Here is a 26,178-nt window from a genome sequence, read left to right as displayed (position 1 = left end):
TGGAAGTAAGCAGCACCCAAGACAGTTACAATAAAATATAAAGGAAAAGGAAGACACTGATTTAGCTCTCTGATTTTTAATTGAAATAAAGTACTGATGCACCTCTTCTTGCTGTACTTTTTTTCTATAGGAGAAGGAAAAGATTTATTAAAACTACATTGTCTTGTATAAGTTACAAGTTATAGATAGTTTCCAGATTTACACAAACTCATAGAACTATTTCCTTTTCTCTTCTGGATGCTTTAAACACCTTCAAGAACAACTACATTAAAAAAGACAGTTCCTTTGCTGTCAAAGAATTCTGTACTGTTAGAGACAGTACTAGAACAAATCGGGTCTGAAGGAGTTTGGAGGAAATAATACTCCGGCTTTACCCTTTGATTTGTAATCAGTATAAATGTGTCAAAAAAAGGGACATATCCAAGAATATTTCTATCCCTTCAAAGAGACAGATTTACAACCAAATTCCTTAATCATTTTTGCTTTATATTTGGCCAGTCTTTTGAATTAGGTAATGGAAACTTAATCCTTCCCCGCTGCGAACTGTTTTGCAAGACCAATGACTAAGAAGTTCACCTGCTCAAATCAGAAAAACAAAAAGATACTTAACATTTGTTGTTCTTCTAAGAAAATTTTCCTGAGTGCTCTGGCTAGGCCTCTTCAAGATAAAGCTAAACTTCTACTTCAAGAATGGTATTTATCATGGCCTATAGTACAATGTTTTCATCAAGGTAGCAGACTTGGACTGCTTATGTTAGAAGGCTATATAACTCAATACAACAAGGTTAACACTTCCACTTAGCAAACCACACTTAAATTCCTGAGTCTTTAGATGTCTGAAAACACTCAGGTCATATTTGGCCTGTGGCTCCTTATGAACCACAGCTTTTGCAGGAACTGCAGAGGGATCTCTTCGCAAACACACGTTAGGATTTAATGATGCACACAGCCTGCTCAATGATAATAGATATTATCCCACAACTACTGTCAATAACAGAACTGCTTGGAGTGAGTTGGTGTGGGCTACTGGATCTATAGCATGACTGTAATTGTTGCACGTGAATATCGTACCTATATGTGATGCTGTCCTGAGTACATTCGTACAGCACAGATGGTTAGTTTTGTATTCAGTCACCACCGGCTCAAGAACATCTCCATATTTTTCTGCTCTTTCTTCAGGCCACTTTCTTATATCCACTTATTTGAAGGGACAAATCACTATTAACGTGGTACATGGTGAACTCATTGTTCATTGCAGCATGTTCTTTTAGCAGTCCTTCTAACCTGATTTGAGGCAGTCAAGCTTTGGTTTAAACAGATACTCTCTCCAAAGTTCATACTGAAGAATTATCATATTAAAAATGTTCAAAGGTGGCTAAGCACATTTCAGATGCATTCTTCCCATCTGGCACACAAAGAGCAGTAAACAAAAGGAGGCTACCAGAATGTTCTCCTAAAATTCCTATAGATTTTGATACTTCGGAATATCCTATTCTTGGAATATCTGTGCCTGTCAGCAGAATTTCCCCTCTGGATTCCTGAAGGCCCTGACACCGTGGAGTAAGAACTGTTGAGTGGAACACGAAATAAGAAAAGACAGGAAATGCTTGGCTGAAGAGAGGGAGGAAAAGCCTCCTTGACAGTGTGTGCCAGGATGTGTCTAAAGGAAAGGCTCGAATCTCCTTTCTCAAGGGTCTTCAAAAACTAAGCACTAGAAAATGTACTACAGGGAACAATACTGCACTGGCAGGAAAATGGCCTGGATGATCTTATTATTTACATCTTTAACTTGTCAAAGTCTATGAATAATCCAGATCTCTCTAGCTGCTCTTTTTCTTACTAATTTCCAAACTATTCTAAATTGGGAATAATTTCTTTTAAAAGAAATAATATTAATAATTATTACTTTTCATCCCTCAGTCCTGAGGCTCAACAAATTCTGACTTTTCCTGTAACTTGTTCTACTTTCCAGAATTGTGACATGCTAGGTATAGAGCTAAGCTTAGACAAATATGAATAATGTCACGGCTGGTTTCTACAGTGTATGCCTGCAGAGTTTTGGGGGCAGTTATACTTAGGTTTTGGTGGTCTGGTATTAGTAATTCTCTACAAGTAAACCTGTAAAGTTTAGATAATAATCTTTGACAAGCCTTGATGTTGAGAATTCCTTCATTCCCTCACTACCATGGATATTTCCTAATACAATGACAGCAAGTGTCCCAATATTTCTATGAATGTGAGTTAGCATCAGCACAGTTTGTTAAAGGCAAGCATTCACCACCTATGTCTTTAGCAGACTTCGAAGTATTCATTCATTTAATATGGGAACAGAAACATAGAGGATACTTTTGCTGAATTGTACATTTTATGGATTTTGCGTTGTGCAAAGACCCTTTGTCTTTCATATCCCTTACTCCTATAGACCAAATACAGCATAGTTTGTATTGTTTCTATATGGCTTGATTTTACTTGAAATGTTTTACTGCACTTTTCCCCAAACAGAAACCTATCTTATTTATATGTAAGCATGTGTACATGCACATGTGTACACATGTACACTTGCATAAATAATTCAGTTTTACAAATCAAAGATGAAATATCAGCAGATACTTAATTCTGTCCCCAGTGCGGAAGGTCTTAAAAGACTCTACAGTCACTCCACTGACGGAGATTCCTGTAGCTGCTTTGAATCAGCATCACAGGACATATAAACAGATCAGGTAAGCAATGTGAATGTCTCTTACAGTTAAGCAGTAAGATTGTAAGTTCTTTAGGACAGAATTCATATAGCTCTATACTTGAGTTCACTGAGTATTGCTAAGCAGTCTTCAGCATGTCATTACTTCACAAAGAGTAATCAGTTTATCATCCAAACTCCTATGTTAAGGAGTGTCTCATCAGTGTGTTTTCAAAAAATAGGAATTGAGGCACACAAAACTTGTATTCAGACTTACACAAGCAGTGGGCGGCCTGACTCCTGTTCAGTGGAGGTATTCAGTGAAAGTTATCTGCCTGACTAATGTAGGTACAAATCCTGCATCCAAGTCTTGCATTGAAATGTAGACCTTCTCGACACACATGTTAACTTGACCCCACAAATGTCTTGTTTTATAAATTACTCAATTAGTAAGATATCTCAGTCTAAAAGCAAAATACCAGCATTAATTTCCTGTAGAAAAAACAATATTAAGAAACTACATCCATCTAAGCATCTACCTGTTAAGGGTTCTCTTTCAAATCCGAGGTGTTACAATGACTTGTTTATGACAGACTTTCAAGGCTGCAATTAATGCTGAGAGCCAGTTACTTTCACTAAACTCATGAAATTGCTAATCCCTTTGTGAATCTATTATGGACAACATGAGTTAGTCATCACAATGAGAAATGAATCTTTTGAAATGTCCATGCTAGAATTCATAATACTATTAAGTAATTTTAGAAAAGAAGCATTCAGTTAGCTCTTGCTACAGTGAAACTAGTATGATGCACTCAAAACAAGAGCATTCAACAATAACACAGTATGTTCTTAATCAAGACAAGTTTACTGTGAGCCAGGGGTCAATCAAAAAAAGGAACAGGAAGCTTGCAGCTCTTTGTGAGTTTGGGTAAACCTCTCCATCAATATCTGTGTTCAGCAGTTTGTATGTTGTAGCAACACTTAAATGAAAAATCAGTCAAATCTTAATTTAGCCTGTAAGATTTTGTTCCATATGCCATAACTTTCCATGATTCAATTATTTTGTACATTTTATATCTCTTAAATTAATGTTGTTTTATCTAGATGTAGCTGGGGAAAATATTGTTTCTAGAACAAGGATGGCTAAACTAATGAACAGTTGATAAAACTGTGAAGTAAGTGCTAATTCATCTTTTTGACTCAGTATTAATAACTGAAAGAGCTGAATAGAGGAAATAAAATTGCTGAGTTGGTTTCAACCTGGTTTAACATTTATCTAAATCACTGAACTTTTCCTAAGAAACCTGGCTCTATTTTGTGCTTGAATATTTGAATAGTTCTTTAGGTTGAGGAGGATTCCTCTTTTGAATTGGAAATACTTTCAGTCTTTTTAGAATTCCGACTATTTTTGTGCAGCAAAAGTTTAACTATCCTGAAGCAATTCAGTAAGAAAAAACACACCTCCACCTGGTCTCTACATATACAAATTTTAAAATCTGTGCCTAGCCACTATAAAAATAAAATGTTATTGGATGAAGGTTTTTAATAAGTTATTATTATTATGAGTAACATCTCTAAATGTGGCTGTCTGATGGAAGGGAGTATTTATTTTTTTGTTTAAACAAAAAAATTATCATTGAAGCTAGCCTTATTCTACAAAGTGGAAGTCTTCAGGCTGTTTCTAGCTATGTGCTTGAATCCCCAAGCATTTTTACAGTCTTATGTATTTTCTCCCTGCCCATGCAAACCCACAAATTTCCTATTGAGGATGTGATTTCAAGTTCTCTGAGCTGAGAGACTTTACTTGAGATTCGATTCAAATTATTTAAAAAGGAATTTGAATTTACCCTAAGAAATGTGTAGAACCTTGCTTAAAATGTGCCTATGATTACCAAAACATGGGGCTTGTTATGTATGCATTTGAAATATTTAATAGAAATTAACTATTTCTCCAGATCCGAAAATAGACTGCACAGAGAAACTTTGCCAGATGACACCAGGTCATTAAGTGCTTTGTGAGAAATGTCTTGGCCTATTCTAGTTACTGATGAAACTTGCTTTCCACTTCAGTGAGGCCAAAACTTCACAGTTGGATGGTGCCCTAGAGATTATCAAGAACACTAAGAAAAATTTCCCACCACCTCTGATTAATTACCCAGAGTAAAAAGTGCTCTCCTGGGCAATTTTGTGTCTCAGCTATAGATAAGCACTGCTATGTGAATTTTAACAAAGCATAAACGCTGCAACAAGCAGGATAAATTCACCATTGCAAACATCTCACTTCATAGTAACCACTATACGATAAAGCAGTTTAACAAAGTCGGTTGAGGCTCCCATTGACAATAAAGTTAATACAGTGTAATCTAAGAAGTTAGTACTGGTTTGGGTTGTGCTGAGTAAACATACAGCTTAATGTTCACTGGTGGATTTGAGACCAGTAGTCAAATTGTACAATCACAGCCAAAGGACAGGCATTAAAACTGATCACTTTCCATTATGGAAGTGCATGTGTATGTGTTAGGATATGCAAACCTATATAGTGTGGTCACAGCCTAGGTTCTCTCAGGTGCTAATATCCAATCCATGCCTACCGTAATCCCATAAGCTCAGGAAAAAATTAACATGAACAACATTGTAGAGAACTGAAACCTTTATCACCATGTGTTCCTGCTGGTGGCCTGGTAACACAAAGCTAGAATAGTATTCATTGCTCTCTAATATAGTAATGCCAAGACCTTCAAGGTTATGAATTCAACTGTATTTTGGGGTGGGGTGGATAAAAGGAGGGAAGAAACACCCTAAAAGGGCTTTAGTACAAATTAATTTCATGTATCAGAGTTATTTGCAAAGGAGCTCAGGGACCTATATTGGTAAGACTGTGGAATGTATCTATGAACAATCTCCAATACTTTCTATAGTATAAATACTGATTATTTTTTTTAACGTTCCTATTTGTATCTTCCTACCAGTTAATGCATTTAAAATATTTACTAAAGTCAATGAGGATATGTAGCCAATTATCCAAAACAGAGGTGTTTTTTCATTTAAAAAAAACATTACTCCTTTGTTATAATCATTATGTTATGACATGTAATTAACTCATTAATATCATGATCACATCAGGTTACTACATTGGAAATAATTCATAAAAGTTAGATCTATCGGTAGATTTGGGATACAAGTCCTTCTTCACTTAGTTAAACAAAACCACTACCTTTCCCAACATACCTTGCCTAACTTATATTCTCACAAAAGAAGAAATAAATAAAAAGACTGGTATTTGTTTAACTATGCAAATGAAAATTCATTTGGGACATATTTTTGTTTTGCTGATTCATGTTTTTCAGAGTCTTTCTCCCTCCTTTTCAGTTCTAAGCTGAAGAACTGCTTTTCTTAACATTGATGTGGAGGCTGTACACGTTTTGAACCTTTTCCTTTGTGTTATTTGTCCAGAATGTGAGTTTGAGAGTGCTGGAATAACGGAGACGCAAGTGTCTTAAAAATCTGCATAATTTTAAAATTTTCTGTGTGGACTTGTCTGTAATCCTTAAAGAAGTCGTGAGGGAGGCATAATTTGTGTCATTTTATAGATAGATAAACATAGAAGTTGAAAAGATACACAACTGTAAACAGAAAGATGGTCCCTAATCTTTGACATGAAAGGAGAAAGGGGGTGGTGGTGTGGAATTAAAAAGAAAAAAAAAAAAATTAAAAAAAACCACCAAAAAAATAATTGCCAGAAAACCTATAAGGATTACTTCTGAATTTATCCGGGGAAAAATTTTGATGATTCACAAGTGGCTTTTGAGCTGCCAGTCTTTTCACTTTGCTTGCTGTGCATGTAGTGCTGCCCATCACCTGTTGTTAATTATAACATCCTATAAATCTAATGTTAGAAGACTAGCAGTGAGACACTGTCTGCATTGGCTTAATGGACACTCTTGGAAAAAAATAATTTTTCAAGAGTTTATTCCTGGATGAGCTTCTATGGACCTGGCATTGTTGTGAACTGATATTTCAATTAAGAAAAACACTAGTGGATCCCTTTAAATAAATAAGGTCCTGACTTCATACAACCGTTGTGGTTTTAAGCACCATATCAAAACCCACTATGATGGGAAGCTATCATTTAATAAATCAAAATAGCTTGCTTGGTAATAAATATTTTTCTTAGAAACCATAATATTCTCTTTCCTACGGATCATATGACTTCCCAGTTTCTGCATTTTTTGAAATTACAGGAGCAACAAAGGAACGTGGGAAATAATTCAGCATAGTGAAATCATTCAGATTAGCTGTGCCTACACTGTGCTTAGGACAACTTAAAAATGTGTGTTTTCAGGCATATGTGATCACATTCTTCCCTTTTTTCAGGTAGCCACAATTTGGCTGAACTGCGCAGTGCTACCTCTCTGAGGTGAGGAAAGCATTCAGTTTTGACTAAACCACTTCAATTTCATTTCTCAGCTTTCTGTTCTACAAAGAGATGAACAATATTTCCATCTCACAGTATGGGAAATATTTTCTTGCCTATATGGGCTCTGAACATAAAAAAAACATAACAAACTGTAAAAAATGCCATGAATCACTGCTATTGACTGTGTTCCATGTTGGCTGCTGTTCAGGTAACTTCCACTTATATTGATCAATCTGCTTGTGTAGTTAGCAGTGAAAAGAATTAAAAAAAAAAAAAGGAAAAAAAAACTTCAAAGAGAGGAAACATACAGAAATTGATACTCCGCTGTCAGTGGTGGCAGTCTAAATCCAGGTTAGGTTTAGGCATAAGTCCTGTAAAGGCACATGCACATAAATAACATCTATAAGAAATATAATACTACACTTTCATAGATATATTTTCACATGTAGAATAACGACGTAAAATATCAAGTTGTCTGTGACCTATCTATTGGTATTACTGAAGACTGTAAGTGGGTCCAAAATACTTAGTGACAGACTTTGCTAAAAAACATATATGCCCTTGCATGCTTGCCTGTATTTGCATATGAAATCATACATAAGTTTCACTTAAAGAATATAAGCAATAAATAGTTCTGTAAATAACAGTGCTCTGTATAAAGTCCTTTGAATTTTCTAATAATGTCTGCTAAGAAAGTCATAAAAGGTTTATGAAAGTCTGAGGATTCAGCTTGTTTTACTGGGATCTCTTTTGCAATGCACTTCTGATGCAAAGATCACTGTATTCTTACATTTATTTGTTCCACAATTATTCAGTATTCCACAGCAAGAATTTTTGTGTTCCTGGTGCGAGATTCTTTTGATAATGAAGTACAATGTGGGTATGAATATATTTATATAGCTTCAACGACTTACTGGCTCTGCTTGCTCGTAATAATATGGTTTTGATTATCCTTAAAACTCCTGATTCAACTTACTTTGGGGAAGTTGAGTTATATTGTTTTTTACTGTTCACATGACATACTATGCATTCTAGCTGAAATCCAAGGTACCATACAGCGGACTTGCATCAAAAGAGAAACTGTTGCAGCAAACCTTGATCAGAAGCTGAAATGTAACTTCAGAAATATTAATAAGAGAAAGGTATTGAAAACTGAGTTCTGGTCTTAGGCAATTTCTCAGTGGTTCAAAATGATAGTTTAGAAGACAGATAGGACAAAAATTGCTGGAAGTATACAGGAAATATTATGAATGCTTGGGGCAGGGGGTGGAAATCAGAGTAATGTTTATTTAACAGGCAGGCTTTAAATGACCTCAAAGAATTATGTGCTATGTTGGTTGCTGTCTTGTAACAGAATTCCATTACTTTGAAAGCAAATGCAGAGCCTGAGGCAGCTTTGTTAGGTATACTAATAAGAAGACGTCCATCCTCTGGCTGATCTTCCTGTGCACCTACTGCTGTATTTTCTCTTCTTTTCCTCTCCTCTTGTCTGCAATGATATTTATGTGATAACCCACCTAAATCTTATCTAAAGCAATTGCTTCTTTACATTAACTGTGTTTTACTGATTCAGAAATGGGTGTGTGTTTCTAGAAGCTTTTTTTTTTGATTGGGGAGAAAAGGAAGCTACAAATCAAAAAATGCAGCTTCTTTAAGATTCATGTTAATATGCTCTGAAAGTTGTACAATTCTATTAGGGTGATGGATAGAAAACTGACAGTATCTTGATTATGATACACTAGGAAAGAAGGGGATATATTAAAGACGTGTGAGGGAAGAAAACTTTCTGAGAATTTTCTGTGTATCTTAGTTCTGAAGTTAATTGCATATCCACATACTTACGGGCCAGTGGTCAGCCTCAGAGCCATCTGCTCTTTTTTTTTTTTTAATACATTTCTGCAATTGACTGCCTTCCTGTCTGAATCCTAAGTTGCCCATTCCTATAACATACTGTGACCACATAAGGCCTGCACTGGGTGCAGTTCTGTACTTGAGGGAAAACATGACACTATTAACCAATGACTGTTAGATATTCATAAATGCAGTTTTTCATGCTGAGTGAATAATATTTATGAAATAATTCACTATATGGATGCCCATCCCACTAAGTAGAAACTTATACCACTGTGTGTCTGAAAAGCAGTTGATATCCTTGGCAAAGCCTCCCTCTCCCAGAATAATACCCTGACATCTTTTGGATCTGTGAATGGAGAAGTTCTCTCCTCATCTCTGGCTTTGGGCTGGTATTTTCATGTAGTTTCTAGCCTTTGTCAAGATACATGACAAGATATATCCTTTTCAATGGCCATAATTTCCCCCAGGAAATGAAACTTTGAAAGACTTGTTAATTGCATTGTTTCAGCATTAGACTTTTTCATTAATTATGCTCTCTGTCCTCAATGACTTTAGCTCTTAATGCCAATGCAGCAAAAATGCAGTCTCTGACATATCCATAATAGTTATACAGTAGCCTTTTAAGAGGCCATGAATCTAGGATGTTGCATCTATCATGTCACTATTCCCTTTATGAAAGGAAAGGAGCTGACACTTGCAATCGCTTTCCAAACCCAGTTCAGTGTGGTAAGCTTAACTAATGTGCTCTTGCTAAATTTGTATTAATAAATGGGGCCTGAACCTCCCTGCCTGTTAGCAAATCATCAGTTTTCATGTCTTTCACATCAACTGATGGTATACTGTGCCATATAATGTTCTTCCCAGAACTGTCTTTATTGGTAGGGAATAGGGAGGTGGGAGGGCATCTTTTGTAAATGCTTTAAACAATTGAATCATTAGGAAGAAAATTACCTCAGCTTAATGGGAGAGTATACTTCAATGTACTGGTGCTGATATTCAGACTTGACATCCAGTAATGAAGAGATCTTAACAGTGCGAGGGATCAAATCTGAAGGATTCTGACAATCTGTGTTTTCTTCTCTTTCTAGAAAGAGAAGGGAAGAAAGCATGTTCATAATACTCTTCAAAATATGCAGGACAGCAGAGAAGTATTTTTTACTTTACTTGAATAAATAAGCTACATAAAGTTTAATTTGTTTTCCTGTTCTAATATTTTTGACATAATCAAATGTTAATACATTAAATAAACGTGAAACGGCACAGGAAAATTGTGTTTAAAACTGTTGTTCACATTAGAAGACACCATGAAGAGCTCACATTTTCTTTTGTTTTATTTTTATGAGTAATATTGTCTGCAACTGCACATTATGCTTGTGTGTAGCTCTATAATTCACAGTAAACTGTGAGTTATTTTCTCCTTGGACTACTTTGTATTATAATGAATCACTATTTCTATTCAGACAAAGCTAATTTTTCTCTCCCCAGTGGCATTCAATTTCAAACTTGTTCAGAGTTTTGAACAAGCAAAAGCTGGAAAGATGAGAGAGCAAACTGAAATATTTCACTGTACAGTGTAAACTCTTTGGTTTATCACAAAATACCAGACAACGACAAATTGCATCAACTAAAGCCTAAAACCTAAGTAGTTTTTTTCCTCCCCCCATAAACGAGTAACAGTCGACAGTTCTGGAATGTGCACTCCTCTCCCATGAAAACATTTTTCCGCTCTGCCTTTTCCAAAAATCAAAAGTTCAAAGCTGAACTACTACATGTTATAAAAGAACAAATTTACCATGACACTTAAACAAAGACATGAGTCAGTGTATTCAGTTTTCTTGAGGGAGGAAGGAGTTAAGTTTCTTGTTAAGGCAAGGTTTGCAGTAAAGAAATTATGTTTATAGTTATATATATCTCCTTATAATTATTTATCCACATAGATGTTCTATTTTACTGTACAGTTAAAGTTGTAACTCATGCCTTTTTTTGTCACTGATATAGATTAATTAAGGTTTACAACATTCCTCCTCGGAAACCAAAATATTAACACCCTCATTACACGAATAGGCAAGTGCAATCATGGACATTTAAGACACTTAGTATTATTTAGTACCTGCAGCAGTCTGGAAACCTCAGCTGCTGCTCTTTACTCTGAAGTGCTACTCTTGTTCTTGGGAACAGTAAAAGCAAGAAGAGCAGCGTGTATGTCAAGGAGAGAGACAAAATTAAATGGCTTTGGACTGCTGTGGGTAAAACAACATATCTGGAACAAAAAGCATGTGATCTTGTGTCCTCTTAACTGTGAAGTGTGGAACACAATATATTAAACAGCTGAATTGTCCTGTGCAGTTTTTAAAGCTGTCTAGGAAACTTGGAACACCATTTCCATTTATTTGGAACAAGTGGCTGACTCATTTGTGTGCCTTGAAAAACCTCTAGTTCTGTTCCTGACTGAAAGAAGACAGATATTCTGAAAGTCATTCCTCTTTTACAACATGAGAGAAGTGCAGAAAGTCACAGAGCTCCTTCTAATATTGAGCCTGGCCATCACTGAATGTATGGTCGATTTGGAAGGTGTTAAAGGATGCAAACTTCTACTTGGTACTGCAGTAGCTTTGATGTGTGTCCATCCTTTCAAAAAGATTAATACTGCAAAGTCTTGTTCTTTGTGGATACAAATTTGGGGCAGCTAGATTGAAGGTCTGCTCTAGATTTGGATCTTTGACGGTGAATGCTATATTCAGTAGGATGGAACCAAAATCAGAAAATCCTTAAGCACGGAGAAAGCTGACATCTGAAACTATACCCAACAACCCAGGCACGCCATCAGGATTCAGTTTTTCCTTATTGATATGTAATGATTTATTAGGTCATTCCCTAAGACCAGTGTTCAGCAACTGAATGATATGCTCAAACTAAAGGACACTTAGGTTTTTTTTCCTTCAAATTAATTTTTTTAACAATATCTTAGACATGTGGTGTCATAATTTCTATAGCTGCCCTTCTCTTTCTGTTGTTTCTGTAAGATGACATGTGGAAGGACCTTATATGGTAGTTACCTATAGTTGTAAGTTCTCTTTAGCCTTTTAAAAATACTGTTATATTTCACAGGAGAACACAAAGAGGGTGTAATGTAATTAATACAAAGGCGTTTTCTAATCTTTAACTTTTCAAATGGAAAGGTTTGGATTTTTCATTTGTCTTTGTTTTAGAGGCCCTTAACCAATTGTGTGCCATTGAATTTAATATTGGTTATGAATGAGATTATAGAAAACAAAGGGACATAGTCTGTGGGAAGTACATTTCTAGTAACGGAGAGTGCCATAGTCAGTTTCGTTGGGTGCAGGCATATCACTCTATTGACAATGGCTAGAAGCACCAGGCAACTAAAGAAGTGTTATGTGACCTGCTGGATAGATGAACCGTGTTTTGACAACCTCTGAAATGACAAAAGTGAACTCTGCTCGATAGACAATAAAATAATTTAATTTTCAGTCATCATGCATTAAACTATAAAAGTTACTAAGAAAGCCACACCAAGATATATGTCGTTGAGTAGTAGGGAGCAATTAGGTGGCAGTGCCTCGACAGGAAGAAGGCAGCTGATTAGTAATAGGCTACTGGTAGGCACAATTGCTGGCTATGTGCAAGTGAGGGTGAGGAGTTTGCTTTCCCCTTTCTCTGGAGCCAAGCATAGTCCTCACCTTTGTGCTGCTTTGTTTGGCTACGCAGGCAATACAGGCAGTAATACCATATATGTTCTGATAAAGTCAGAAGCACAGTTCAGGCAAATTAGGTACCAGCCGGTGTACAAAGTATCACACAGGGCAAATATGTATTCCCCTGGCCAAGTCAGCAGGAAAGAGACTCCCACCAGAGGTTAGGAAAACTGTCTGATTTTTAGCATTGGTGGTAGGTGGAACAGGGGAGACTGTGGGACCAAGAAAGCCAAGTATTTTAAGCATCTGTTATAGGCCTGTGCCAGATGCAGGATACCAGACAAGATGTGCCATTTGTCTGTTCTTGAATGGAATTTCCTATGTCCCTAATACCAAGCAAACTCTGTTTATTTATAATACAACTACTTCTGGTTTTGTAGAGATGATATACAGCACATTTCATCTCTTCACTTTCACAATGACATTTAAACACTTTAAAAGTGATTTATTTTGCTGTGTAAAATCAGTCAGGCTTGGAGGTGTTTTGCTTTGTCATGGATGAATCTATGAAGGCTGGAAAACTTCTCCGTTTAGGGAGGCTGAACTGTGTAGCTTCCAGAGAACAGTTTTCTCTAACGCTTGTCTGGGTTAAGAATGAGACCCGAGTTCTTACAACAGCTATGTCAGTAGGCAGTGATTCCAAGTAACAATTTTCATGGGCACAAAGAGAAGAATGAGATATGGGAAAGTTGACTGTCCTTTCCTGAATGTGGATTTTTTTCCCCCACTTTTACGTGATTACTTAATAAGTGATTCCAATTATTTCCCAAAGAAACAAGCAGGAATTTTTAGGCAAAACTTTTTCAAAGAACATGTCAATTCAAAACTATGGCTCTTTGGTGGAAATACAAGCATTAGTTGTAAAAGGAAACATCTCTCATTTCTTGGAGTGCATTTCTAGAGAAAATTAGACAGAAACATAACCTTCCCAGAGTAACGGTATCTCATTATGAGATACTTTAAGTATGAGATACTTTAAGTATGAGACCTGTAAGTATGAGACCTTGAAGTCTCTGTGCTACCTTGTTAATTAATATCAAAGACACAAGCCCCAAACTACACTTAAGACCAGGTGGAAAAGTTAGTGCTAGGGTATCTAGGCCTAGAAGGAAAATGTAACAGCCCCACAACAGAAGACCTTGGTTCCAGAGTAAACCAATTGTGTAGAAAGGTCAATCAACCTTTATTAATGTTGTCACCCTTTCCTGCCAGCGCTGGAATACCAGTTTGCTCTGCTTCAAAGGCACATCAGGATGGACTGTTAAATCCTCCAGCCTTTCCCATAGGGCCTTTCTGATATGCCTGCTCTAGCATCACATCTTCCAGACTTTTACCAGCAGGCTGTCCCCTGATCATCTTTACTACTCTCCAAACTAAGACCTTCTGTACTGTTGCCAGTTTTTGAGTTCAGAGGGGACGCCCAAGACAGACTTCTTGACCTTGGTAAAACCCAGCTTTTCCTCAGAAATGTGTTGTCTTTTTCCAAGGATAGGAGAAGAATTAAAAATTTAAAAAAATAATCTGAATGATGGAAGAAGTGGAAAGTTGTAGTTATAAATTTGCTGACAAAAACATGAAGGCCCACAAAATTAGTAATCATAATCCAAGTTCCTCAAGTGATATTCCCTGTAAATTTTTAGGAATGTTAAAGCATGTGCACTTAACTGTCTGCATAAACAACCTGCAGGAGCAGAAACCAAAAGTTCACACTTGCTTCTAGGTGTAATCCTCTGTTAGAAGAGTATCTACACACACATCCCCACCAGCTCCAAAATTTGTCCAGTATACTTAGCTGTTCCTAGCTGTAGCTAGAAAAGACACAGCTGCCTTTTTTGGCTTATATAGCTTGATCTTAACCCTCACAAACAGCTTAGTCTGAGCTGTTTTACAAAACCATTTTTCTGTAAACATTTTCATTCAGTAGTTTTCATGAGATATCTACGCTCCCTTAAAACACACTAGTGACTTGGATGCCTTCTCTTTCTATTACCAGACTCAGATGACTCAGGAGGTGGTCTGAAAGCTGAGGGAAGAGGTGAGACAGAGAACACTTAATGAAAGCTTGACTCCAAGATGGAGTCCTGTGATAGGCAGTCCAACAAATTGATGCTGCGTGACACAGAGAGCAGCATCTCGAGTGGCAGCTGAATGGATATGGTCAACTTGGAGGGGAATTCCTAAGCTAGCCTTGAGCTCATGGCTTTGGAAACGGTTGTTTGCAAATGGACCTCAACAAACAGAGCATAAAACACAGGATCCAGTCTGGGTTTGGGAGGTTTTGCACATGTTCACACTTTCAGGTACTCAGAATCTGGAGGCAGGTCCTTGCTTGAGGTTCAGGACAATCTCTAATGTAGCTAAATCATGCAGCCTACAGAGGCTGCTGTAAGGAGGCTGCTGCTTCCCACAGAGGTGAAGTCCGGCCAAGAATAGCATGTGTTTCCTCCTCTGCATCTAGCACAACTGCAGCTAAGTGGTTGCTTATGTTCAGAAATGAATGAAATATTCAATGAAAACAAGAATCTTCACTGACACGACCACTGCTTCTTAATCATTACACAAAATAGTGCTGTCTTGCCCAAACATGCCTGGCGCTCTAATGATAATGGAGACAGTACAGTGTTTGGATAGCTGTTCTTTTTTTGGAAGAGTGGGGAGGGTGTGCCTGTGTGAGGGCACGTTCAGAAGGGTTTTAGCCCAGAAAGAAATAGGTACATCTGGAAAGAGCATAATCCAGGTTGCCAGACTCTGGCACTGCTACTAGAAATAATCTTTTCTCAGGAAAGTACCAAAATGTGGCTGTCTGGGTTGCCCACAAGTATCCGGGCATTTTTCTTGGCAGGTGTGGGTACTGGCAGTTATTTGGCATTTTGATTCCTGCCCCAAATAGTGTCTATTCTTTCTTTGCTGAAGATGGAAGGATATGTCTGTGGTTAAATCACTGGCCTAGGGATTAAGCAAAGTGGGCTCTGCTCAGATTTTTGTCTGCATCCTTGGCCAGGTCACTTAAGCAAGAATTTTGAAAAGTGATCACCACCCACAAACAGGATCAGATTTTTCAGAAGCTCTCTGCTTCCACTGAGGCAGCAGCAGACAGACGATCAAAGGAACCTTTCAGAAAATTTGTCTGTGAGTGCCACTGCGAGAGCTACTGGGTGCTGAGCACTCATGAAAATCTGGTTCTCATTGAGGTGCCCAGATGGGAACCAAGCTCTCCAACTAGCCCCCGTCATGGAAAGACACTTGAGAATCTGGCCAGGAGCAATCTCTTGAAATGCTACACCAGCAACTTTCTTTGTGCCTCCACTTCCTCTAAAATGAGAGTGATGTTGCCAGGGTGCTTGTAAGGATACATTCATTAATCTACTGTATGTGATGTTCTTGGATGCTTCTGCAGCCAGGAGAGGGAGGTGAAGCATTTGTAGTATAATATCTTTCCAGACATACCAATCATCTGTGTAAGCAAGAGTGTGTTAAAGGGACTACAGCAGGAGTCCAGGAATCAACTTCGCTCCATGTACAATTTACAAGCCTTCAGGTTCAGGAGCTGCTGCTGCTCTTTGTCTTAAACCCTTGATCATGACTCAGGGCTCTGCCATGCTAGGCAATGTAACAAATAGATCAAAAAGACTCACCCTGAAAAACCTTTGTGCTAAACAAAACAGGGTGGAGAGAATACATTGGAAAGAAATGGTAAAGCTGTTCCATTCAGCTGTTTGCCTTCTGAACTCTCTGCCTGTTGAGTACAGTAGTTTCATAATTTTTTCGTCACATCCTACCAAAGCATGTGGTATTTTGGGGGGACTGGGGGTGGTTTAGAATTTTAACTTTACAAGACCAGTTATTCTCGTTATACTAGATACCCATATACAGCAGTTCTTTTTGCAGGTTTTTTTTTTTTTTTTTTTTAGTTTTAAGTCCAAAGACCCTAAACTTCAAAATGTACGTTTCTCTCTTTTTCTTTCTAACTTACAGTGGCCTCAATTTTGCATCCAGATGGGGAAATCTGAAAGGTCCTGCAGCTCCTGTGGTGTGTGCTGGAGCAGCCTTCCTTCTTTCCGAGCAGCCTCCTCACATGACTCGACATTTTCTTTCCAGCTAAGAGTGGAGCCCCCCCCGCCCCCCTCATTTTTGGCCTTCCAGCACTGTCCGCATCTGTGCGAGCTAATGCTACCCAGATCCTTCTCAAAGGGGCACCGAGGGCTGGCACACAGAAGCAAAGCCCCCAGGCTGTATCTCTGAAACCGAAGAAACCTCAAACACATTGTGTTTCCATAAAAGCACCTCAGCCGACCGGACTGTGGGCAGTTTCCGCTCGCCTCAACCCTCCAATCTCCGCTGGGAATGGGAGGTGCAATCGCCACATCAATCTCCGCCCGGCCTATGTGCAGACATGGCGCTAACGCCAGAGCCGCCCAGTACCGTGGGCGACGGCACGAGGCGGGAGGCGGCACCCCAACGCCAGGGGCGCGCCGTGCCCGCAGCCCGGCGACGGCGAGCTGCCGACGCCCCGCGGGGCGATGGCGCCTTCCCTCAGGGCTACGGCGGCCCCAACGCGGCCCGGGGACGCGCGCGCGCCGCCACCGTTTTTGGCGGGTAACGGCCGCCGGGCGGAGCTCCCACGGTGCCCCGGGGCTGATGCGCTGCCGTGCAGGCGTTGTTGGATGCAAGTGCTTATCGGCTACTTCCGTTACAGTGTTTTAAACAATAATTGGGGGTTTGCCTTTTTTGTGGCTTATTTTTTTAAATTAGAGTGTGACATTGTTCAACTAGATTGTCGCTGAATTGAATCCGCGGACACGAACCCCTGCTATCTCGACAGCCTGTGGGCCTCAGGTACAACGCCTCACGTTCTCCTGAAGCCTCAAAGCCTTCCACGCAGCTGAGGATGCAGAAGACTTTCTGGGCCCCGGCCCTGGTGGCGGCGGGGAGGTGCTGGGACGGAGGGCTGCTGTCCCGGTGCCGTGTCTCGGCCGCCACTGGGGCTGGCCCGGGCCCGGCGGGCGCCGAGGAGCCGCTCGCCCCCGGGGCAGGCGCTCCTCCTTTTGGAGGGGAAGGCTCTATGTGCGAGTATCCAGCAAGCTACGCTTCCAGCTTTCAAAATACGCTTGATGAATGGAGCATTGAAAATATAGTAGGTTTCTTACCACTTATTTTTTAAATACTTGTTTTCACGAGGTAAAGACTAGAAAGTTGAAGGCATGTAGCAGAGAAAATTACTCTGAGCAGTCACAAATTGAATTTGTTTTGCTTCAGTTTCACAGTCCTTTTGTATTGAGGTCTTGAGAGCGTTCAGCGTAAGTGACAGATGACACGTTGAAAATAGGGTGTTTCAAAAGAATAATATAGTCATTGCAAGTGAATTCTGAACTCGGTGAAAGACAGGTTTGGCACTTGAGATTTGAATCTAAGAGCTATCTTGCCCTGACTGTGGAACAGAGATATACCATAAAAAATCACATGCCAAAACTAATCGGTAATTTGGATTTCAGATACCGAGTACTTGCAATCGGTTGCTTAAGAGCAATCTAAACCCAAAGTGCAATGAAGGTGACATTGCAAAAGCCAGCTGAGATGAGTGGATTTCCTTTAAATTAGACAACTTAAAAGCCGTCTGATAATTTTATAGCACTACAAAAATAAAAAATTTACTGCTGCAAATGAATCTAATAAAGTATCAGTCTTGGAGTTTAAAACATAGAGTTTTCTTTATTTCCAGGATAATACAAGCAGTGTTTTTAGCTGCAGCTTGTAATGCAAGGGAACAGTCCTAAAATCTTTTCCATGTTTCCTGACACAGTAAATTATGCCCAGATCTCTAAAAGGTAATGTAGGAGTTCCTAAGTATAAGAACTAAGAAACCACACTTGCAGTAGCAGCTTGGACTGTACTGCACAGAACTTCTAAAATGATCTATGGTGGGTGGAACTGGAGGAGAGCAGGAATTCCTGTAACAGGCACAGAACAACCAGCTGCTGCACCTCTTCTGTGGGGGACAGAAACTCCTGCTGTGTCTCTACCTATATGTACACACAGCAAAACAATTCTGAGATCTCCCTGCCCAGACTTGCATGCAGCTTGCATGCACAGTAGGAACTCAGTTCATCATGAACGCCTCCATCCTTCACTGCAGCATATTTTTGGAGCTATTCATCCAAGAAGGCTGGGATAAGATGGGACGGAATCCTTCCAGTTGTTGCCTTGTTAATTCATGTAGGGAGTTACTACTTAATAAATAGGCAGGGTAGCTCTTGTGAGCTAACACTCAGCCTGTGAATTCTGCATTAATGCGTTGAGTATTGTCCAGTAATCTACAGCATCATATCACAAATTGTACCCACAAGTATTCCAGTCTTGGAATACATTCAAGTGGAAGCCTAATAATGATTACAGCCATTTTTGAAAGCACAGCTGGATTTTGCTAAGCTCTGCCCACCCTTGGCAAAAGTGTTTCCATTTATTGGAGGGCTTGTGCTCTGTTTGAGAGCTTTTTTTACCATCTTTGAGTTAACCAGAACTTGGCTTTGGCCCTTTAAATCCTTCTCCCTATCAACTCAGCAACCACAGAGGCAGTTTATTACTGAAAAGAAATCTAAGAATCAGTTTTGGCCAGCATTGTCTTGGAAAGTTCATTTTATTAACATGGTTTTGGTTTTATTTCAAAAACACTTTGACAAGCACTGACATTTTTGGAACCAGTAAAGCACAAGAGACTTACTCCTAAAGGCCTAAGCTTTGCATTTTTCTGCAGGGAACAATATGATGTGCTACTATGGTAAATTCAATTCAAGCCACTGACTGAAAGGAAATAAGTACTGAGTTTTCTTTTTTCCTTCACTTTCTAAAATACATGATGTGTGAATGCTAGTGCTTGTGGGATGTTATTGATTAACTGCTTATTTGCTTTTTATCTATAGTGCAGGTGACAGATGTATCAATGCTGGCAACATAAACTTTCCTCATAAGCCTGCTTTTATTGCTCAACTTTGACCTGAAGTAACTACCTCTTGACCTTTTACTAAGATTTGCCAATAAGGGTCCCAGTTGTGTGTTTTATGTTAATGTCCATCAGCTGCGAGTTGGGCTAAGATCAACTAAGTCATTTACAAAGAAATGCTGGGAAATAACTGAATATTTTCTTTTCTTTCTTTTTTTTTTTTAATGCAAGCTGAAGGAGAATTTCTGGTCTCTGAGCCACATAAAAGACCCTCTTCTGATACTCTGCATTCACTGGAGCTCCACACATGGCGGGATGAGTGGAAGGGCAGAACAGAGGTAAGTCGTGTGCTGGCATAAGCAGACTTGACTGCTAGATTTCTTCAGTGCTAAGCTGACTGTATTTGGTTTGAGTGTCTCTGGAGCTCTGCCACCTTCCATTCTGTGCCTTTGAAAATTATGTTGAGTAAATGAGAGGCAGTGTAAGCATCTCCATTTCAGGGCCTGTAATGTATTTTAGAGAGAGATATATATACACATATATATAGTGTTGTTTCACATCGTAACAGTGGGTTTTGATAGAAACTTAACTTTGCTCTCTGGATTTTTCAATTGCAAAAATGGTCAAATGCTTTGCTTGGAGTTCCCTATGGAAGTTTACAGTGTGTTACTGTCCACTTCTTACTTTCCTTTCAGAAAAAATGCAGCAGTATGTTGGTCTGGAAAGTGTGGTTGCTTTTTTAGTTAGCAGGAAACATGTGCTGCAGATGTTTCAAAAATCTGGCTTTTAATATATCTTTGATATCTAGTGTGTCAAGCTGTTCGTTTTGACTCATTCTCCTTTTAATAGGATACATTAAGTGTATCCTACCTGTATGTTGCTGTGATAGATTCCTAGGAGCTGACATGAGCTGGCATAGCTGACTCAGGAGTTCATGATTTTTAGTGCTATGGATATTTATTTAAACCAGAAACTATTTCTGAAGTTCGCAGTATATTTTTTCATCTCAACTTTATTTCAGAGCAACTGCATAAATTGTATGACCCGTTTCTATGGTTGTATAACCAGCTTATATAGGCCTTTCCCTATAAGAACGGAAAAGAACTAGTTAGGCTCTTCTTCTGTTTGGTTTGATTGGGTGTTTTTTTTCTTTAATAGGTTGGAGTGTTCTTGTTGGTACTATTTATTTCTTTTTTGCAAATGTGGAGTTCTCAGAAGCTATATTCTGAAGTGTTATAATTTGGGATTGCCAAGAATGTTTCTGCTAAGTGGCCAGATGTCTCTAAACTCAGTATAATGAACACACACACACTTTTTTTGGAAAGATGGAAAAAGCAAGGTGTGCATATGATGCGTAACAGAAGGATGCTTTAGCTGTGAAGTATTATGAATGGCATAGTTGCTAGCATGCTTCTCAAATCCTAAGTGGATACCTCCCAGGAACTCCATATTATTTTTGAGTGCCCTCATGTTGAACTCAGTGTGGTTGTTGATGAGACCCTATAAAGAATGATGTCCACATACGTGCACAGACACCACAGTCATCAGTTTACCACATGCACACAGCGCTGGGAATAGAACTTAAGACCTTCGCCTCCGCAAACACAGCTGCTCATCTGGCTGTGGGCTTTGTAGCCAGCAGAGGGAACTGATAAACAGTCTCAGAGTGCTGTTCTATATATATTTTTTCTAACCAAGAGAGGGCACTAAGTCTCACTCCCTTTTGAAAAAAGTCCATTACATGTCACCCCTCTACAGTTTCACCTGCCATTGAAGAAGTAACAGACTTACATTCATCTTGCTTTTGCTATAAAATAAAACTTCTTCATGCAAGTCCATAATCATCAAAAGATGTCCCTAGACTGCATAGTGGTATTAATCCCCTGCAGTGCAATTATGAGACATAACATTCATTACACATCAAGACAATTACAGAAACACATCCAACCTTTCAGGAGTACTGGGAGACCAAGCAGAATTGTTTACTGATGCGTACGGCAAATAGGCACAGTTATTCCACAAGACCCACAAAAGGCTTCAGAACCAGGACTCATCATCATCTTTTTAAACATAGAGGGCGCCACAACTTTTGCTGGAGGAGAATTCTGTTAGCATAAAGAATAGATCTCACTTTCTGGAGGGAAAGCCACAAAAAGGCAAGATTACTTGCACAAAACTCTACAAAGTATAAGTGACAAAAGAAAAACTTTTGTACAGTTTAATACTGATATCTGTTGGTTTTAATCAGACAGAACAAGCCACCTCTAACATTTTTGTCTTTTCTTGTTCCTCCCTACAGTAACTCCGTTGAACCATTACTCTTTTAGAAATAAGAACACTTGTGAAAATTAAAAATTATCTCCCTGTAGAAGGAAAGTACCCACAGCTTGGAATAATTGGAAGGCAAAAAAAGTAAGGGAAAATATAGGAATATATTTAAGCTTCAGGGATAAAACCTAATCTTTCTTCCCCTGAGATATGTAGCAAGGTATAGAATAAGTGGGCAGAAAATTCTGCCTTGAAGATGTGCTCATGGATGTATGAAAATTGTCCTACCTTCTATGGCAGATAGTGAAATGACTATTAATGGTTCTTCTAGCCCTTAACACTCCTGCTAATCCTCCAGTTCCCTTTCACTCATTCACTACTTTATAAGTGATGCATGCTTACTAGTAATTTTGAATTTAAAAAAATTAGATGCAAGGCCTCCATTGCTAGGGCAATTACTCTAGAAATCAAGCATCAGAATGGTTTGTTGTTTGGGTTTTTTTTAATATAAATACAGTCCACGGAGCAATTAAGTCTCTACCCCCATAAATTAGCTCTAGGGTTATAAATTAAAGGGATAGGGCTAAGCTGGTGGGTTTTTTGTTTTGTTTTTCATTTGTTTGTTTTAATGGGTATGAAACTATGTCCTATACATTTCTAGAGATGGCACATGATAGTGAATGTAGAAAAGAAAGGAAGAATATATTCTGTGTGCCATACAAGATCCACTTGAATAATTTTGCTTAAGCACCATGGGCTTCTCATAGAGCTCTCTACTGCTGCTGAGTTGCCAAGACTGAATTCTTAGAGTAAGATGTTGCCCATCATGACAGTGGATCTCTGCTTGTTCATCTTTCCAAGGGTGGGTTGGTCTTCTTTAACCGCAGAGGGTAAGAAAGAAGTGGTCATTTGGTTATTTTTTATTCATTTACCCCCTCCAAGAATGATTTGCAAATCCTGTTAAGGGGTTTGTAAAGGGTTTCACAGGAAATTTTAAAATGTTAGGAGTGAATTACCTGTCTCAAGATTTGTCACTGGAATTCTCCCTGCTGTTCAGCTTTAAAGAGTCATGCAAAAACAGATCAGTTGCAGAGGGGTTGACTTTACAAGGCTGAATACAAATGGAGCACGGGACTGAAGTGCTGGACTGGAACCCAGAAGAGCTAAATCTGACTCTCTACCATGAATTTTCACTGTGGTCATAAGCAAAACAGTCCATATATTCTGTATCAGCATGGCCAGAGGAAAACGTATCTCCACCTGGCAGAGAGGTGTGTAAAAATAATTTCATGGAGATCAGAATGTCTCACAAGCAGTGGTACTGGCAGACCTATGTGGTCAGCAGTCAGTGATGTGTTTTCCTGTGTTTCTGGGTATCTAGTCTAACACTGTTGACAGCAGTGGAAGTTAGACTAGTGGCCTAAGTGGCATTAGTGCCCTAAATGAACACCTAAGAAACCTAAGCACAGCTGCCAGGAGAAATAGCTGAGCATGGCTGCTTCACACTTAAGTTGTCTGTGGCTGAACAATTAATACAGTCTCTTTGCCTTTATGCTGTTATTTTAAAATATTGTGGTCGTTATGCAAAAAATCTGAATTCCTTGTTCTCCCACTGATTCACTTTTTTTTTTTTAAAGTTGTGGTTATAGCACTCTTTTAAAATGACAGTATTTTTATGTTAGTATCAGTATGTTGTGATTCTTGTGAAAAAGGAGTTTCAGATCAGCACAGAAGTCCATAAATGCCTTCCTAGAGTTCTTAGTTCTCTTGGAGACCTGCTGGGTACAGTTTCCCTTCATCCCCTACTGCAAAGAGATGCGAAGCTGAATTATCTACTCAGCTTAAGAGAAGTTGCTTAGAGGAGATTCTGATGTAAATTAGACACATTCCTTTGAATAGTGTTTTCTTAATATGTCCTGCAATCCATTTTTCAAATGGCAAAACATTACATTTCATAGAAGGCTTTAATAAAAGGTATTTTGCTATATACACATTTCCAGTGGCAAATACATTTTTAAAAATATTTTTTTCCTTGAAAGTTGCTCTATTAGAAATTTTGATCTATAAAGAGTAAAATTTTGTGTGAACAATGAGGCTTTACTTCCAGACTGTAGGCCTAAATTCTGTATGCATTACACCTAAAATCACAGGTCTGTGTTTTACAAGAGGGGAGTTTTTGGAGAGGGAAGGGAGGTGTGCTGTAAAAATCAGGTGTTAACTAGAGGAGTGAAATTTTGTAGCTCAGAGATAGAATGCTAGTTATGAGGAAAACCATTGGGCTCTATTCCTGTCTTCTATGGGCAATTTATATGGATTACCTGGATGTAAAAATAGTGCTACTGTAAGCCTACTATGGAAAGCACTGTGCTTTGTTTTTGAATAGTTCCATTTGTTTAATTTTGGTTGTTTTTTTTTTTTTAAAGATACTTATGTAATCTTCTAGGCAAATAGCTGAAGGCAGTGTTTTCTTTTCCCATTAGTTACAATAGATAACATGTAAAATACAGGAAGAATCTTAGATACAGTATGCAGAGAAGGGAACTTTGAACAGACTTCTGCTTTTGTTATACACTGCTATAGCTTAAAATGTTGCAGCTAATGTGAGAACAGCTATATGTGGACATAATTTTTTTTTAGAAAAGACTTTATTTGGGGAAAGAACAAGACAGTCAATTTTGAAAGAGAATTTTTTGGCTATCAAGAAGAAAATATCAATCTCTAACTGCAGAATGTATTACATAGAGTACAAACAAGCCATTTATAGGTGGCATTCACTGCTTTTGGTAGTTCATGCTTTCCCTCCTCTCTGAGCACTGGAGAGAGGCATTCTAGGATTAAGATTTCTATGATGGAGTTTCTTTAAACAGGTGACTGTGTGTTAAAAGTGCACTCACACAACATGAGAGGCTGGTACTAGTCACTAATAGATTAATCTTTGTGGGGATGGATAGATTAATAGAGGGGAGTACAAATACGATTTTGAAACTACTTTTTCAACTGTTCAGTAGCTGTCTCTGAGGCTTTTAACTATTCCTTCCTCTAGCATTAGAAATGTCTATGTAAGCAAACTGTAGTTAAAATATAATTTGAGCTGATCTAGAAATTTCAAAAAGACACAAGGTCTGTTGTTCCAAGAAACAGAACTTTGCTCGTGAAATGTGTACTTCAAGCATATTTGGTACCAGATAGTGAATTCCATCAGCCTTACTGCTGTGCTTCTGTGAGGACTTAAGTTCCATCACATGTTTTTAAAGGCAGTGAAACCTGTGAAGATGCACATCAGTCCCAAGACTGGCTCAATCTGGCTAGTAATAATAGTTAAAAAAAAAATATTCCTCCCTTAAATTGGCACTAAGCATTTTTTTTTCCTCAAACAGAATTTAAGGAAGCTTTAGAGTGTAGTTTTTTGATAACTTTGGACAGAGGGAGACTAAGGAGTAAGAGGGATAATAAATTGTTAGAAATGGTCTGGGTATACTAATCTCTTCAAAATCAGTCTGAAATGGAGACAAGACCTTTTCCCAGCCACACAGTGTTTCCCAGCAAGATCTGTTTTTATTTCATTGCTAAAACAACAGACTGTTACTAACTTAAATGTCAGATGACACTACATCTGAAAAAAAAAGGGGGGGAGGGGGAAGGGGGGGAAGCCAGCACCACCCAACAAGGCAGTGCTGGAGTTCACAGTAAGACTTTCTCACAATATCTGGTTAGAACAGAAACCTGAAGTAGCAGTAATCTTACCTTGAGTATACAAGATCCAAGGAGAGAAGATCAGTAGCTCAAAGCAGTGGAGGACTGAGGAAGTGCTCTGATCTGCTGCTGGTAGCATGCACTTGGCTTTTATGTGCAGGTGGGAGGAGCTGCTCCCTACGGTAGGTGGGCAGTGAGGATTGCATACAGACAGCCTTCAAGAAGGCATTGTAGAGTGGGGGTTTGCTCTTTGGGGCAGAGAGAGGGAGAAAAAGCAAGGTGGGTGGCGTTTACAGGAGAAACAGTGTTGGATTAATTTGTTGGTTTTTTTTTTTTAAACATTTAGTTAACTACAGATTTTCTACTGTATTTCTTTCTCTGGATCTGAATCTCTGAATAATTCCAGTTACACATATAATGCTACTAGGTCTGACTTTGTCTTTTGGAAGGGTTTTTTCAAGAGTGAGATAATAATGCAAAGTAGTTATCAGAAAGGCTGCAGTTTCTGTTTCTAGGAAGGGATAGCTATGAAGAACCAGCCCCTTGATCACTGTAGTTGTCTGTTTACTCAGGGATTGAACTTCCTTTATATTCCAAATGTCTACAAGATCTCAGC

General features: G+C 38.7%; 1 protein-coding gene across 3 annotated transcripts in view; it reads right to left on the bottom strand.

Moving 5' to 3' along the window:
* The window catches only part of COL8A1 (collagen type VIII alpha 1 chain), a 98,407-nt gene extending 72,721 nt beyond the window's left edge, over positions 1-25,686 (bottom strand). Inside the window, exons 1-2 of one of the 3 annotated variants that reach the window (XM_027799663.2) lie at positions 25,614-25,686; positions 9,900-10,032 (exon numbers count right to left, since the gene is read on the bottom strand). The gene's annotated coding sequence lies outside the window, so the exon portion shown is untranslated. The remainder of the gene's footprint in view (positions 1-9,899; positions 10,033-25,613) is intronic. The other 2 variants (XM_027799664.2, XM_055702030.1) reach the window with 2 other exon arrangements.
* Between the last annotated feature and the right edge of the window lie 492 nt (positions 25,687-26,178).

Source organism: Falco cherrug, chromosome 2 (assembly GCF_023634085.1).
Source record: "Falco cherrug isolate bFalChe1 chromosome 2, bFalChe1.pri, whole genome shotgun sequence".
NCBI classification, from domain to species: domain Eukaryota; kingdom Metazoa; phylum Chordata; class Aves; order Falconiformes; family Falconidae; genus Falco; species Falco cherrug.
This window is presented reverse-complemented; position numbering and strand designations above follow the sequence as displayed.